The following is a 13,327-nucleotide window of genomic DNA, read 5'->3' as shown; positions in this document are numbered from 1 at the left end:
CAATCCCACGTAGAAGCTCAGTTTAGGTGTGTTGAGGCCTGCTGTATGATTTTAAGTTCTCTGAATTGGCTCACATGTTGAAAACATTGTTTATTAAAGGGTAAGTAAGAAACACTAACTTACAATACACCCCCATACACACACACACACACACACACACACACACACACACACACACACACACTACAGCAGTTATTTAGAGCTTAGACCATTTAATATTCTCAAGGAATATTGGCCCGTAGCTGTCTTGTAACATCTTCTGGGTTTGGTATGAGGGTAATGCTGGCCTCCCATTCCAGAATGACTTAGAAGTGTTCCCTCCTCTTCTGTTTTTTTGGAAGAATTTATGAAAGATGGGTGTTGATTTTTCTTTAAATGGTTGGTAGAATTCACCAGGCAGGCCATCCGGTTCTAGGCTTTGCTTTGTTGGGAGATTTTTAAAGACAATGTCTTTACTTCTTATAGTTCTGTTCAGATTTTCATTTTCTGCCAGAGTCAAGTTTGGTAGTTTGCGTCTTTCCAAGAATTTGTTCATTTCATCCAGGTCATCCAGTTTTTTGGCATTCAGTTAGTTGTTCGTATTCTCATAACCTTTTAAAATTTCTGTAGAGTTGGTAGTAATGTTTCCAGTTTCATTTCTAACCTTAGTTACTTGAGTCTTATCTCTTTCCTTAGTCAGTCTAGCTAATGTTATGTCAACTTTGTAAACTTCCCAAAGAAACAACTTTTGGTTTCATCGGCTTTCTCTACTTTTCTATTCTCTATTTTGTTTATCTCTGCTCTAATCGTTATTATGTCCTTCCTTCTGTTTGGTTTGGGTTCTGATTGCTCTTTTTACTAATTTCTTTTTTTTTTTTAAGAACTTACTTTTAAGTAAGCTCTACGCCCAATGTGGGGGAACTCACAACCCCAAAATCAAGAGTCACATGCTCCATCAACGAGCCGGCCAAGTGCCTCTCTTTTCTCTGGTTTTTTGAGGTGTAAAGTTATGCTACTGATTTGAGAATTTTCTCCTTTTATAATGTAGGCATTTATAGCTACAAATTTCCTTCCCAGCACTGCTTTCCGTGAATCTTAGAAGTTCTGGTATGTTGTGTTTTGTTTTTATTGTATCAAAGTATTTTCTAATTTTCTCGTTCCCTTGTGATTTCTTCTTTGACCTGTTGGTTACTTACGACTATGTTGTTTAATTCCACATACTTGTGAATTTTCCAGTTTTCCTTCTTTGTTGGTGTCCAGTTTCATCCTATTGTGGTTGCAAAAGATAGTTTGGATGATTCAAATTTCCAAGATTCATTGAGACTTGTTTTGTGACCTACCATAGCATCTATTCTAGAGAAACTTCCATGTGCACTGGAGAAGAATGTGTATTCTGCTGTTGTTGGATGGAATGTTCTGTATATGCCTTTCAGGTCTATTTGGTTTATAACTCTGTTCAAGTCTTTTATTTCCTTATCGAACTTCTTCCTAGTTGTTCTATGCATTATTGAAAGTGGGGTATTAAAATCTTCTATTATTACGGTAGAACTGTGTATTTTTCTTTTCAATTCTGTCAATGTTTGCTTCATATATTTTGGGACTCTGTTGTTAAACACACATTTGTTTATGTCCTTATGTCTTCTTGTTGGATTGACCCTTTTATGAATATACAATATCCTTGTCTCTGGTAACAATTTTTGAGTTAAAATCTCTTTTGTCTGATATTAGTATGTATAGCCACTCTGCTCTATTTTGGTCTCTCTTTGCATAAAATATCTTTTTCCATCCTTTCATTCCAACCTATTTGTGTCTTTGGGGGGCTTCCAATATAGGGTTGCCAGATTTAGCAAATAAAAATATAGGACATCCAGTTAAATTTGAATTTTGAGACACAATGAGTAATTCTTTTAGTATAAGTATATTCCATGTACTCTTTGGGATGCATTTATACTAAAAAAAATTATTCACTTTTTATCTGAAATTCAAATTTAACTGAGTATTCTGTATTTTATCTGAGAACCTTATTCAAATAAGAATAGAAAGACACAGCCCTACACTCTGGAAACTTCTGATTTAAGGGGAAAGTCAGGACCTAGCTTGGATAGGCATCCACTTCAAGGAGGGAACACAATCCTTGCCCCAGGGGGCTTACAATCAGAGGGAGATGAGGAAGTGGGGAGGCAGCACGATCTTCCCATGAAGGCAAGGGGGGGCTAGGGAGGCCTTGGCACCGCCGTCCCTGCTCCTTCTTGGTTCTTCCAAGCTTCCCCCACCCACACTTCATTGTCCACCCGGTGCCCAGCACCCAAAGTCCACCTTTTCACCCAGTGGGTAGGATCAGGGGAGTCCCAGCCAGCCTGCTTTTGGGGAACAAGACATGTGGGAGACCAGGGCACTCACAACCCCCACAACACATGCATCCTCCTAGACATGTGCTCACACTCACCATCTCTCATGTACGTGCTCACCAGCACTCCGGTACTAGATACACTTCCCATGCACTCTACACACAGGACTGCCCAACACACCCCCAGAGAAACATGTTCTCGTCTGCTCAGGCCCCCTGAAACGCCTTCGGCTCACACAGACACTGGCCCTGCACACATTTGCATACGTGTTTACACTCTGTTGACCCTGTACCCAATAATGGATCAGTCACAACAAACCTCATATACTCTGCTTGTCCTTTCTCAGGCTCTCGTGTGTGTGTGTGTGTGTGTGTGTGTGTGTGTGTGTGTGTGTGTATGTGTGTTGGGGTGGATTTTCTCCTGCTATCTCTATCTGGATATCTGTCCAACTTCTGCTCCCCCACCCCAGCCGTTTTCTCCCTCCCGGCTGGGAAGGCTGAGGGAGGGTGGGCAGGCCTGGTCTCCATGGCAACCAAGGACCCTCCACCTGGGAAGGAGAAGGTGCTGGGAAGCAGTGCTGGCTTTTGCCCAGGCCTGGGCTCTGAGTGGGGCTGGGGGGGCGAGGGCAGTGGGGAGAGTGGGGGAGGAAGGCACGGGATGACCATCTGGACCCAAGAGAGGGAAGCTGCCGGTACCGGCGGAGTACTCCATGATGGCAGATGGGCATCATGGCGCCTGAGAGGCAAGGGGAGGAGACAGCCCAGCAGAGTATCTGCAGCCCAGTCCTCCTGCACAACCTTACCTCCCTGAGCACCCTCAGGCCTCACGGATTCCGGAAAAACCCCTTTCAGAGCTCCCTTTCCTGGGACCAGCACCGAGGGGTGGAGCTGTGCGGGAGTGTGTGTGCGGAGCGCACAAGCCCCTTAAAACCACCGGGGCTCTTGAGCCCTTTGTGTGCCATTCCCTTGGGGGAACGTGCGGCCCCTCCTGCACTCCCATTTTGGATCCTCTCCCTGGGGGCTGGTGGGGAAGATTATCCTGACTGTGCCATATGAAACCCAAAGGGTGGGTGCTAATCTCTGCAAACCTCACAACACGGTGAGGGGGCCTCGGCTCTGGTTCCTCTGGGCGGGCGCCTCAGGTTGTCCTGGCTCTGCCCTCACCCTGAGTGCGTGAGTCCGAAGGCCCGGCAGACTGGCCGCAAGGCCCTGAACACCGTCCCCGAAAGGGAGGGCCTCCCGTGGGCAGCCGGAGGGGACCGACGGGCAAGGGCTGACAGGGGGAGCGGGCTGTTTGTGGAGCACTGTGCTCTGAGAGAGGGGAGGCTGCAGCAGCCCCTGTCCCCCTGCGAGAAAGCACTTGCAGACCCCCTCCAGGGGTGCAGCCCCGTGACAGCCTCCAGAACCTTCCATTAGCTAAGACAAGGCCTATCTCGCCAAACAGCCCTCAGCCAGTGTGAACACAGCGAGTTTCAGGGGCCCGCCTGTGCGATCGCAGAGGACACCCTCAGACTGACAGTCTGGGCCCCGGGGGTCCCTGCTGGGTTGGGGCTGGCGCGGGCTTTGTGTGGCTTGCGTCAGGGGCTGCCGCCCTCCCGGCCAATCCCGCTTCTTCCTTCCCTGTCTGCCCCAAGTGTAAGCCTTGACAAACCTCCTGCACCCCTAACTCCTACTATAGGACCCAAAGTGACACAGAGGCCGAGAGCCACAGTCGTGCAGGCACACGCATGTGGAAACACGGGGCGGTCTTGAAGCCCAGGAGTAAAGAAGGCTGTGGGCCGCCCCGCCCTCTGGTGGACACCCTCGGGAACTACACCTCCAGGAGGGGAAACAGGTGGGAAGCAGGCAATGGTCTCCCTGTGGCCTCAGGTTCACTGACTGTTTGCTGTGACACCGTGAGGGATCACTTTACCAACAGGGAAACTGAGGCCCAGAGAGGGAGAGGATTAAAGACAGAAAAGGCGGGGCTGACCACATCTTGTCACCACCAAACCTGTTTCCTCTACCCCCTTGCCCACATCTTGTCCCTTCACCTCTTCTTGTGGGCGCTGGCTTGGGTTCTGTCAACGGTGCCCTCTTCCTCCCTTGGTAGCCTGTCCCACACATGCATCCCTTCTCTTTTTTTTAAGATTTTATTTATTTATTTGAGAGAGAAAGAGAGCACAAGCAAGCTCCCTGCTGAGCATGGAGCCTGACGTGGGGCTCGATCCCAGGACCCCGGGATCATGACCTGAGCTGAAAGCAGACACTTCAACAACTGAGCCACCCAGGCGCCCCACATGCATCCTTTCTTACGCTGTCCTTCAGTCCTGCTCCCCGAACCACGGTGACTGCCCCCCAGAGGTCCCCATGGTCTATCCACCTCTCTGCAGCCAGAGCGACCTTCCTGAAACAAGCCTACAGTGGCACCCCGGCTTCTGAGGCCCTCTGCCTCGTGGTCCCTCCTCCCACCTGGCCTCACACCCTCCCCCAACTGTCACTGGGCACCTGAGAACTGCAGAAGTCCCCACCCCCCAGCCCAGGCGAGGTTTTCTTCCATGTGGACTGAGCGCCCAGCACCCATGGCCCATCTCAGAGCCTTTATCCCATATGGCAGGTGTAACAGTCCCTCATTGCTGCAGTAACACATTACCGCAAGCCTCATGGCTTAACAACACACAGGTGTTCTCTTGCAGCAAGTCAGAAGTCCAAAATCAGCCTCCCTGGGCTAAAGTCAAGGTGTCAGCAGGACCGGTTGCTTCCGGAGGCTCATCGTTCCACCAACGTAGTCAGGCCATTACGCAGGAGGCAAGGTTCAATCCGTGCTTTCAGAGTGTAAGAAGGTGGATGGGTCTTTATTCTCCTAAGCCACACTGACCTCCAGTGCATATTTTTTTCTCTCGTACCACCAAACAGTTCTGCAATTGTCCATGGATACTGACCAGGTGTCCCACAGATTTAACTCAATTCTGACACCCTGTATCTGGAGATAGCATCAGATCCCACAAGGTAAGGGCTCAGTCCTACAAGATTACCCGCCCCTCCAGTCCCAAGTCCCACATTGTCCCCTGGGCTTTCGACCCACTGGCTATGGATCAGAGGTTCCCATGCCCCCCTCCTTGGGTGTGATCGATTTGCTAAGGTGGTTCACAGAACTCAGAGAAACACTGACTTACATTTACCAGTTTATTATAAGGGATAAAACTCAGGAACAGCCAAGTGGAAGAGATGCATTGGGCAAGGTGTGGGGGAAAGGTCTCGGAGCTTCCATGCCCTCCAAGCACGCCCCCTTCTTGAATCTCCCTGTGGTCACCAACCCGGCAGCTCATCCACTCCTGCTGTTTGACAATCTCTATAGAGCTTAATCTGTGGCCACCACGCCCCCTTCCCATTTCCAGGAGGTCTGTGTCTGGGTCTGAATGTTCCCACCGTTTAATCACTCAGGCTTTCTGGTGGCCAGCCCCATCCTGAGGCAATCTAGGGGCCCCATCCTGAGTCACCCCATTAGCTTACATTCAGGTGTGCTCAGAAAGGACTCCTAGTGAATGACACTCCTAATACTTGGGAAATTCCAAGGGTCTTAAGGGCTCTATGCCAGACTCAGGGGACAAAGGTCATATCTATTTCTTTTTACATCACAGACACTAACCACAGTTTTTGGCCAGAAGTTGACCATGGACTTCCCCAAAGACACCAGACATCCGCTGATGACGTGAAGCTACGTTTCTCAGACCTCTTGCAGAAAGGGAGAGTCCACCTGACAGGCTCTCAGCAGTGTCCCAACTGGGGAGATGGGCGAAGAGTACTGATAGGATTTGGGGACCCAGGCTTGCTTGCAGCCGGCAGGGAATTGGCTGGGACTCAGGAAAGTGGGCAGAGTTTTGCGCTGGGGGGCAATGGGGGCCGCAGGGCCTTGAGGGCAGTCCGGACCGGGGCCCTAGTGGACACTTCCATCAGTCCACAGCCTTACCATTCCTGGAGCAAGTCACCGAGTCATTCTTTTCTTGATCTCTGTTTAACACGAGATGGGAACGGTCTTAGTTTCAGGTTACGCTTCGAGAACAACGGCAGGGCATGAGGGCCCTGCTCGGTGCTGCCCCCACGTCCCCGCGGGCGCTGGCGGAAAGTGGGACTGCAGGGGGCAGGGAGCAGAGACACCCTCCCAGCCTGGTCCCACTGCAGGGGCCCCCCCACCCCCACCCCACCCCCAGGGCTGCGAGGCCTCCCTGCTCGTGGCTTGTCCCCCAGGGCTCACCGAGGCAAGTCTCTCCGAGACCCCGGCTCCTCAGGGGTCCTGTGTGGCCTGGCCTCTGACCTCCCCTGCTTCCCACTCCAGCCCGCCACGCCCACCACACAATCCTGCACTTTGTGCCCCCAGCCTGTCCCGCCGGGGGCGGAGCAGGATTTCTCCGACCTCCGCTTGCTCCGAGTCATGTGGGCCGCTTGCTACAATGCAGACTGCTGGGCCCGGTCACCTGAGATGCTGCCGCAGCTGAGGACCAGCAGGGCCCAGGAATCCGCTGCAGTACGTGCTCGGAGTCATTCAGATTCAGAGGGTCTTCAGACCACACTCTGAGAAAGATGGGCCCAACCTCTGAGATGAACGCCCGGGGGGGAAGTTCATGGAAGGCCTTCAGTTCCCAGCCCCTGCCCTGGGCCAGGGAGCCCTAGACTCCCCCAAAGGCTGTTGCTCCCCCTGCCGGTGGGCAGGGAAAATTTGCCCAGTTATTATTTTTTCTTAGGCAACTGGTCCTGGCAAAACAAAGCACAGGATAATTTCTACATTGAGTATGAATAAAACACCTGCCACTTTGAACCAGCAGGGATATCACTGAGTTATAATGGTTCCTTGCCCCCCGGGTGTCCTGCTCTTCTGGTAAAGCAGGGCCATGTGTCACACCCATCTGCCGACCCACCCCTTCTTCCTAGTGTGTCTGAGAGTGTCCGGCACGGAATGTGCTCAGGAAATATTTCCTGAGATGAAGGTGACACGGCGGCGAAAGACAAACACGCTCGCTCTGGGGCCCGCCTGGGCCACTTCTTCCTCCTTATCTCCTTCTATTCCCCAGAGGACCTGGAGCTGAGGGACCTGAGACTCAGAGAGGGGAGTTAACTGGCCCAATGTCACACAGCAAGTCAAAGCAGGGCTGGGATTTGCCCCGAGATCTGTCCAGCTCCTCGCACCTGCCTCTCCTGCAGCTCCCAGCAAGGAGCTAGCAGGGGGCAGGGGGGCCCCATAGCCTCCTCCTCCTTTTTTCTTACAGACCACATCCTGTCTGGAGTCCAGGGGAAGCGGTTGCTTTCCCCTCCTCACCCCCACCTTCCCAGCCATCTGGAGCTCCAGCAGAACCCCAGGGCCGGCCAGGCATTGGCAGAAGGAGCCAGCTTCCAGAGAGACTGGGCTTAGTGGAGAGATGCATTATGCATGGGGTGTCCCCCCCCCAGCCCCCTGGGTGGATCCCCAAAGTGGGTCAGGAGCCAGCCTCACCTGTCAGCTTCTCCCCTCCTGCCCTCCCCTAGGCTCTTGCCAGCCCCAGGGCACTCACTGGTGCCTGCTCCCGCGGGCCCTGTGCTTCCTCTATACCCTCCCTGCCATCCCCATCTGGGAGGTGCCCACAAGGACCTGTTGGGCTGCCCTGCCTTCCCGGGACCAGCTGCCAGGACCCCGGCCTCCCCCACCAAAGGCCTATCACAGTCCCCAACTGCCCACCGCTCGAAGTGTGTCTTTGGGGCCTTCCAGAAGCAAGCTCAGTCTAACTGAGCAGAGGAAAGACATTGCCTGGGAGGTGGGTAAGTGTGATGCCAGGCACCTTTCTCAGCCATCGTTCCCTGCACCCCGGTCCTGGTTAGCAGGGCAGGCTCGGAGGGCAGATGGCCCAGGGTCAAGTCCCAGCTTTGCCACCCACCAGCTCTGTGACCTTGGACATTCACTTAACCTCTCTGTGCTCCCAAGTGATCATGAAAACAATGGTATCTATCTCCCAGGGTCACATGTGAAGCGCTTAGAGCAGTGGCTGGCTTCTAGTAAGCCCTCGGAGAAGATGCCGTTATGGGTGTGAGGTTGCCTTATTTCTGAAAAGCTGGGCGTGCAAAGCACAGGTCTGGGTTTCCTTCCCTGCCCTGCCATTTTCCAGATGTACGACCTTAGCTGGATCCGCCCTGAGGCTCAGCCTCCTCATCTGCAACCCTCCCAGGCTTCTGTTGAGGATCGAACTCCATATTGTAATTCTCTGTGTGTCCCCTTCAGAGCCCTGGGGAGCAGTTATGTGGGACAGGTCCTGTGTGGAGCCCTGTGTCCCTGTCATCTCCTTTCCATGAGGGAGCTAGGCTTTGTGTTTCCCTTTCCCGGGGACATTCACAACCCACAAGAGCCATTTGTTTGTTTCCAAGAGCTTCCAAAAGCTGGACACCTGACTTGGATGCCAAGAGTCCTTGAGAGAGGTCTGCAGGGGACTGATCTGGAGAGGCGGGGAAAAGGGCCCATGGGTCCCACGAGTGGGCTCCAGGAAGCGGTCAGGACTCTGTGGGGTGGCTCGAGCCAAGGATCATGCGGGCATGGACGGTGGGCAAGTGGGCAGCCCGTTCTGGTGCAATTCTGGGTGGAGGATAAGACCCCTAATAATAACCAAATGGACTTCTCCCCAACCTGGTGGGATGAGTTCTCTGCAAAATGAACACGATCTTATGGCAACAAAGAGCAACTCGCCGTGCTCCACACACAAAGCACTTTGGCTCTTGGGGGTGGCACTTGGGAGTCCATTTGACCTCAACATCTCTGGCCTGAACCATGTAGGTCTGGGCTTTCTAAACCTTCCATTTGTGGACTCTGTGAGCAGGGTGGCCTTCTAGATGTGAGGCCAACACCCTTCTATACTCATACTTACATCACAAAAGGTGACAACTGACTGAGTGTGCAAGGGCAGGGGGTGGGGGGGAGGGGATGCAGCGCTTAGTCTGGGAAACGGGAGACGTGCGTCCCAGCGATGACCCCCCACTGCCGACCGCAAGCCTGGGTGAGCCCTGCCAGCCTGGTTCCCTGGGGCACTCAGGAGGCAAGAGCTCTGCTCTTTCCCTGGGGGTCTCAGCTCTTATCACCCCATCTTTCTTCCTGCCATGGATCCCTGTTATCAGTAGGCATTGTGGGAAGATGGTAAAAACAAGTGGGTTTCCCTTCTTTGGAACTTTTCTCCTTTTTGGCCCCTGAACCTCCTCTCATCCCTAGGGGCCCCAGCCAGGAGCTCCCAGGGGCACAGGAAGAGGTGGGCCTTCTCTTCCTTCCTCTTCGGAACCTGCCCCTCTCCGCGCCAACCTTTACCCCTTCCGGTTCTAACACGCCCGGGTCATGCAGGGAGGGCCACATGTTGGTCTGTGACCTTGAGACTGACATGATGGATGGGCCTTGACCCCTGGCCTTCAGCACAGATTCTCATGAGGGAACCCAGCCCCTGCTCCCCTCCTTCCAGGCTCTGCCACGCAGCATCAGAGGAGCATTGCAGAGAGGAACGGGCCATGTCCCCCACTGCCTGACTTTGCAGAGTTGGGGAACCCATCAGCTGGGAGCAAAATCCTTCTCTTCTCATCCGTGACGATGGAATATCATACGAATTTCATCAAGATGTAAAACAAGAACCTACCACCACGACCGGTGAACCTGAGCCCCTCTCCCAACATAATGCACACAGATTCCTGAGCTCAGACGCGGGAGGGCAACCCGGGTAAGAGGTAGGTGAGTCCCGGCGCCCTGGGCTGCCACCGCCCGCCCTCTCCGCAGGCCAGCCCCCCGGGCCCACAGTTGGGGGAGCACCGACTGGGGAGGTAGGGCTGTGAGTTCTGACAGAAGTGGGTTGGATCACCTCGAGCAGAGAGCTTCTTTGTTCTCCCAGTCCCTCTGTTTGCTCATTTGCAAAAGGGGGGCCTGGCCTAGAACCTGCTCCAGTTTTGGGGGGAGGGGAAAAAGCTGTTTGTGGAGAGCCACCTGGTGTGGTTCCAGATGGGAGGGCCCAACCCCTACCAGCTCTGACTTCCTGGCCACCTGGGCTGGAGGAGTCAGTACTCCTGGGTGTCTGAAGTCATCCAGCATGGAAGCCATGTCACTGGGTGTCATGCACTCTGACCCTCCCAGCAGCCCAGGGGGAGGCAGGGTTGGTCCGAGTACCCAGCTTCACATGCCGTGGACTCAGGGGCTTAGGGGTCAAGTGGCTGGCCCAGGATGGGGAGCCGGAAGTGAGGAGCAGGGCTTGCTGGGGCATCAGTGGGGGACAGCCTGCGAGGACCACAGCCCCAGGGGCCCACTGTGGAGCAGGGTGGTGCGTGTGGTGGGCTGGGCCCCAGGCCCAGGAGGAAGGCCTTGGAAAAGCAGAAGGCTTCTTTATTATTTAAAAAATGATTTCAATTAATTTTTTAAGGTAAACTCTATCCACAACATAGGGTTGAACGCACAACCCTGAGATCAAGGGTCGCATGCTCTACCTCCCAAGCCAGCCAGGTACCTCATCAGCATTTGTATTTTTTTTTAAGATTATTTATTTATTTATTTGAGAGAGAGAGAGCAGAGTGAGTAAAACAAGCAGGGGGGGAGGGGCAGAGGGAGAGGGAGAAGCAGATTCCCTGCTGAGCAAGGAGCCAGGTGCTATGCGGATGTGGGGCTTGATCCCAGGACCCTGGGATCATGACTTGAGCTGAAGGCAGACACTTAACCAACTGAGCCACCCAGGCGCCCCAGCATCTGCCCAGGTGACTCGAATGTGCACCTAGGGCTGGAAAGCACCATGCTGTCCGATCCACTCCTTTCACCCGACCTGTGTACCCCCGCGGGTATCAGACAGGCCTGGGTTCCCACCCCAGCTCTACCAGGTACCAGCTGTCAGAGTGGCCTCATCTGACTTTGGCCCCAAAAGCTGGGGTATTTGGTGTTGAACCATGGCGCCACCCTGCCCGGCTGTGGGACTTGGAGCAATTCACCTGTCAGCTTGCTCAGCCTGTCTGAGCCCCGGGGTCCTGATCTCCAATGTGAGGACACCCTTTGCACAGGGCAGATGAGAAGGTTGAGCCAAGGGGGGGCAGGCAGAGCACTGGGGAACCGGGGGCGTGGGCAGGGGTGGAGCCCCGTACTCCACAGATGAGGAGAACGAGGCCTCTGCTCTTTTCTTTTGGGGCACCAGGTGACTTCGGGTCAGAGCTGGGAGCACCCAGGTGGCTCACTGCCCTTTGGGTCTCGGGGGGGCAGTGGGGTGAGGGCTAGACTTTGATGTGTTCTAGGGGAGCCCCGGGCTTTGGAAGCAAACCAGCTCCTGATTTCCAATAGACTTTTTGGTTTTTTATTATTATTATTTTCTTTTTACCATTTTTTAAAAAAGATTTTATTTATTTAGACAAAGAGTGCGAGCAGGGGCAGGGGCACAGGGAGAAGGAGAGAGAAGCTCCAGCGGCTCTACACCCAGCACAGAGCTCGACGGAGGGCTTGATCTCACCACCCCAAGATCAAGACCTGAGCCGAAATCAAGAGCAGGTGCTTGGGACGCCTGGGTGGCCCAGTAGGTTAAGCAGTTGCCTTCCGCTCAGGTCATGATCCAGGGGGCCTGGGATCGAGCCCGCTTCTCCCTCTCCCTCTGCCAGCCACTCCCCTTACTTGTGCTCTCTCTCTCTCTCTGACAAATAAATAAATAAATAAATAAAATCTTAAAAAAAAAAAAAAGTCGGACACTTAACCAACTGAGCCACCCAGGTGCCCCTATTATTTTTTTCTTTTTCTTGAAAGTAGTATCTACTTATTGTAGAAAATATAGAAAATGCAGAAAATCATAGAGAAGCAAGGAAAAAAATCACAAAAACAAAACAAAACAAAACCCCCAAAGTACCAGATTTATAGCTAATCAAGTTTTCACTTCAGCACATTCCTTTCAAATTTCTTTCTTTGCAATTTTCTTGGTGGAGTTGTTTATACCATTAAGACAGTTGTGCGTGATATAAGTATTTTATATTACACATATTTTCCCACATCATTAAGGTTTTTATTCCCCCAAACATCTCTTTTTAAGGCCTCATAATCTTCCTACCAGGGACCCTGAATTCCATAACCATCGCCCTGTTGTTCATTAGATTGTTTTCATTTCCCCCATGACAACACGGCCACGAGATAACAGCTCTGTACATAAATCTTTCCCCCCACATTTCTACTTATTTCCTTAGGCCCCGTTCCCAGAAGGGAAATTACTGAGTAAAAGCAAACGAGCATTTTTCAAGCTACAGCTTCCAAGGTTGCTCTCCAGACACACCATGTCTCTCCCCCAGTCTCCCCCAACCCGGCCACTGTGGGTTCTGAGAATGTTCTCCAGTCGAGTAGCCATTTCTTGGATTTCTCATAAAGGTGAGCGACTGTTTTCACCTGTTTCCTAGTCATTCGCAGATGGAGCTTTCGCAGGCCCTACCCCAAGATCGGGGTCACGCAGGGTGCGAAAGGGACACGGTAGCCCCCAACTCTCGTTGACAGCAGGGGACGTCAACAATGCCACAGCTCACCCCCCGCTGAGACCAGGGCCAACTCTGTCTGTGGTTTATCAGGGAATTTGGAATGAAGGGGGCGAAAGGCCAGGAACGGAGCCAAATGCCCCAGCCCGAGCAATGGCAGTCGTAAGGTCTTAGACCGGATATGATTCTGCTAGGTCTTTGAGGAGGAAGAGGCCTGGGCTGGAGGGCTGCCTGAGGGAGGAGGCAAGATCTGTTCAAGCTCTGGCAGCTACGGCGTCTCCAGGTGGGAGTCCCAGGCCTCCAGGTAGGCATCTCCAGGCCTCCCGAGGGCTTGGCTTTGCGTGAAGTCCTCAGCAGAACCCAGATGAGATTGTGCTCAGGAGTCCACCCGCTTGCTCCCAGTCCTTACTCTCTTCTAGTTCTGGAGGTCAGAAGTCCAACATGAGTCTCAGGGACTAAAATCAAGGTGTCAGCAGGCTACATTCCTTCCCGAGGGCTCAGCGGTGAATCTGATCTTTGCCTTCTTTGGCTTCTGAGACTGCCTACAGTCCTTGC

Source organism: Zalophus californianus, chromosome 6, assembly GCF_009762305.2.
Source record: "Zalophus californianus isolate mZalCal1 chromosome 6, mZalCal1.pri.v2, whole genome shotgun sequence".
Classification (NCBI taxonomy): Eukaryota; Metazoa; Chordata; class Mammalia; order Carnivora; family Otariidae; genus Zalophus; species Zalophus californianus.
Note: the sequence above shows the minus strand (reverse complement) of the source record.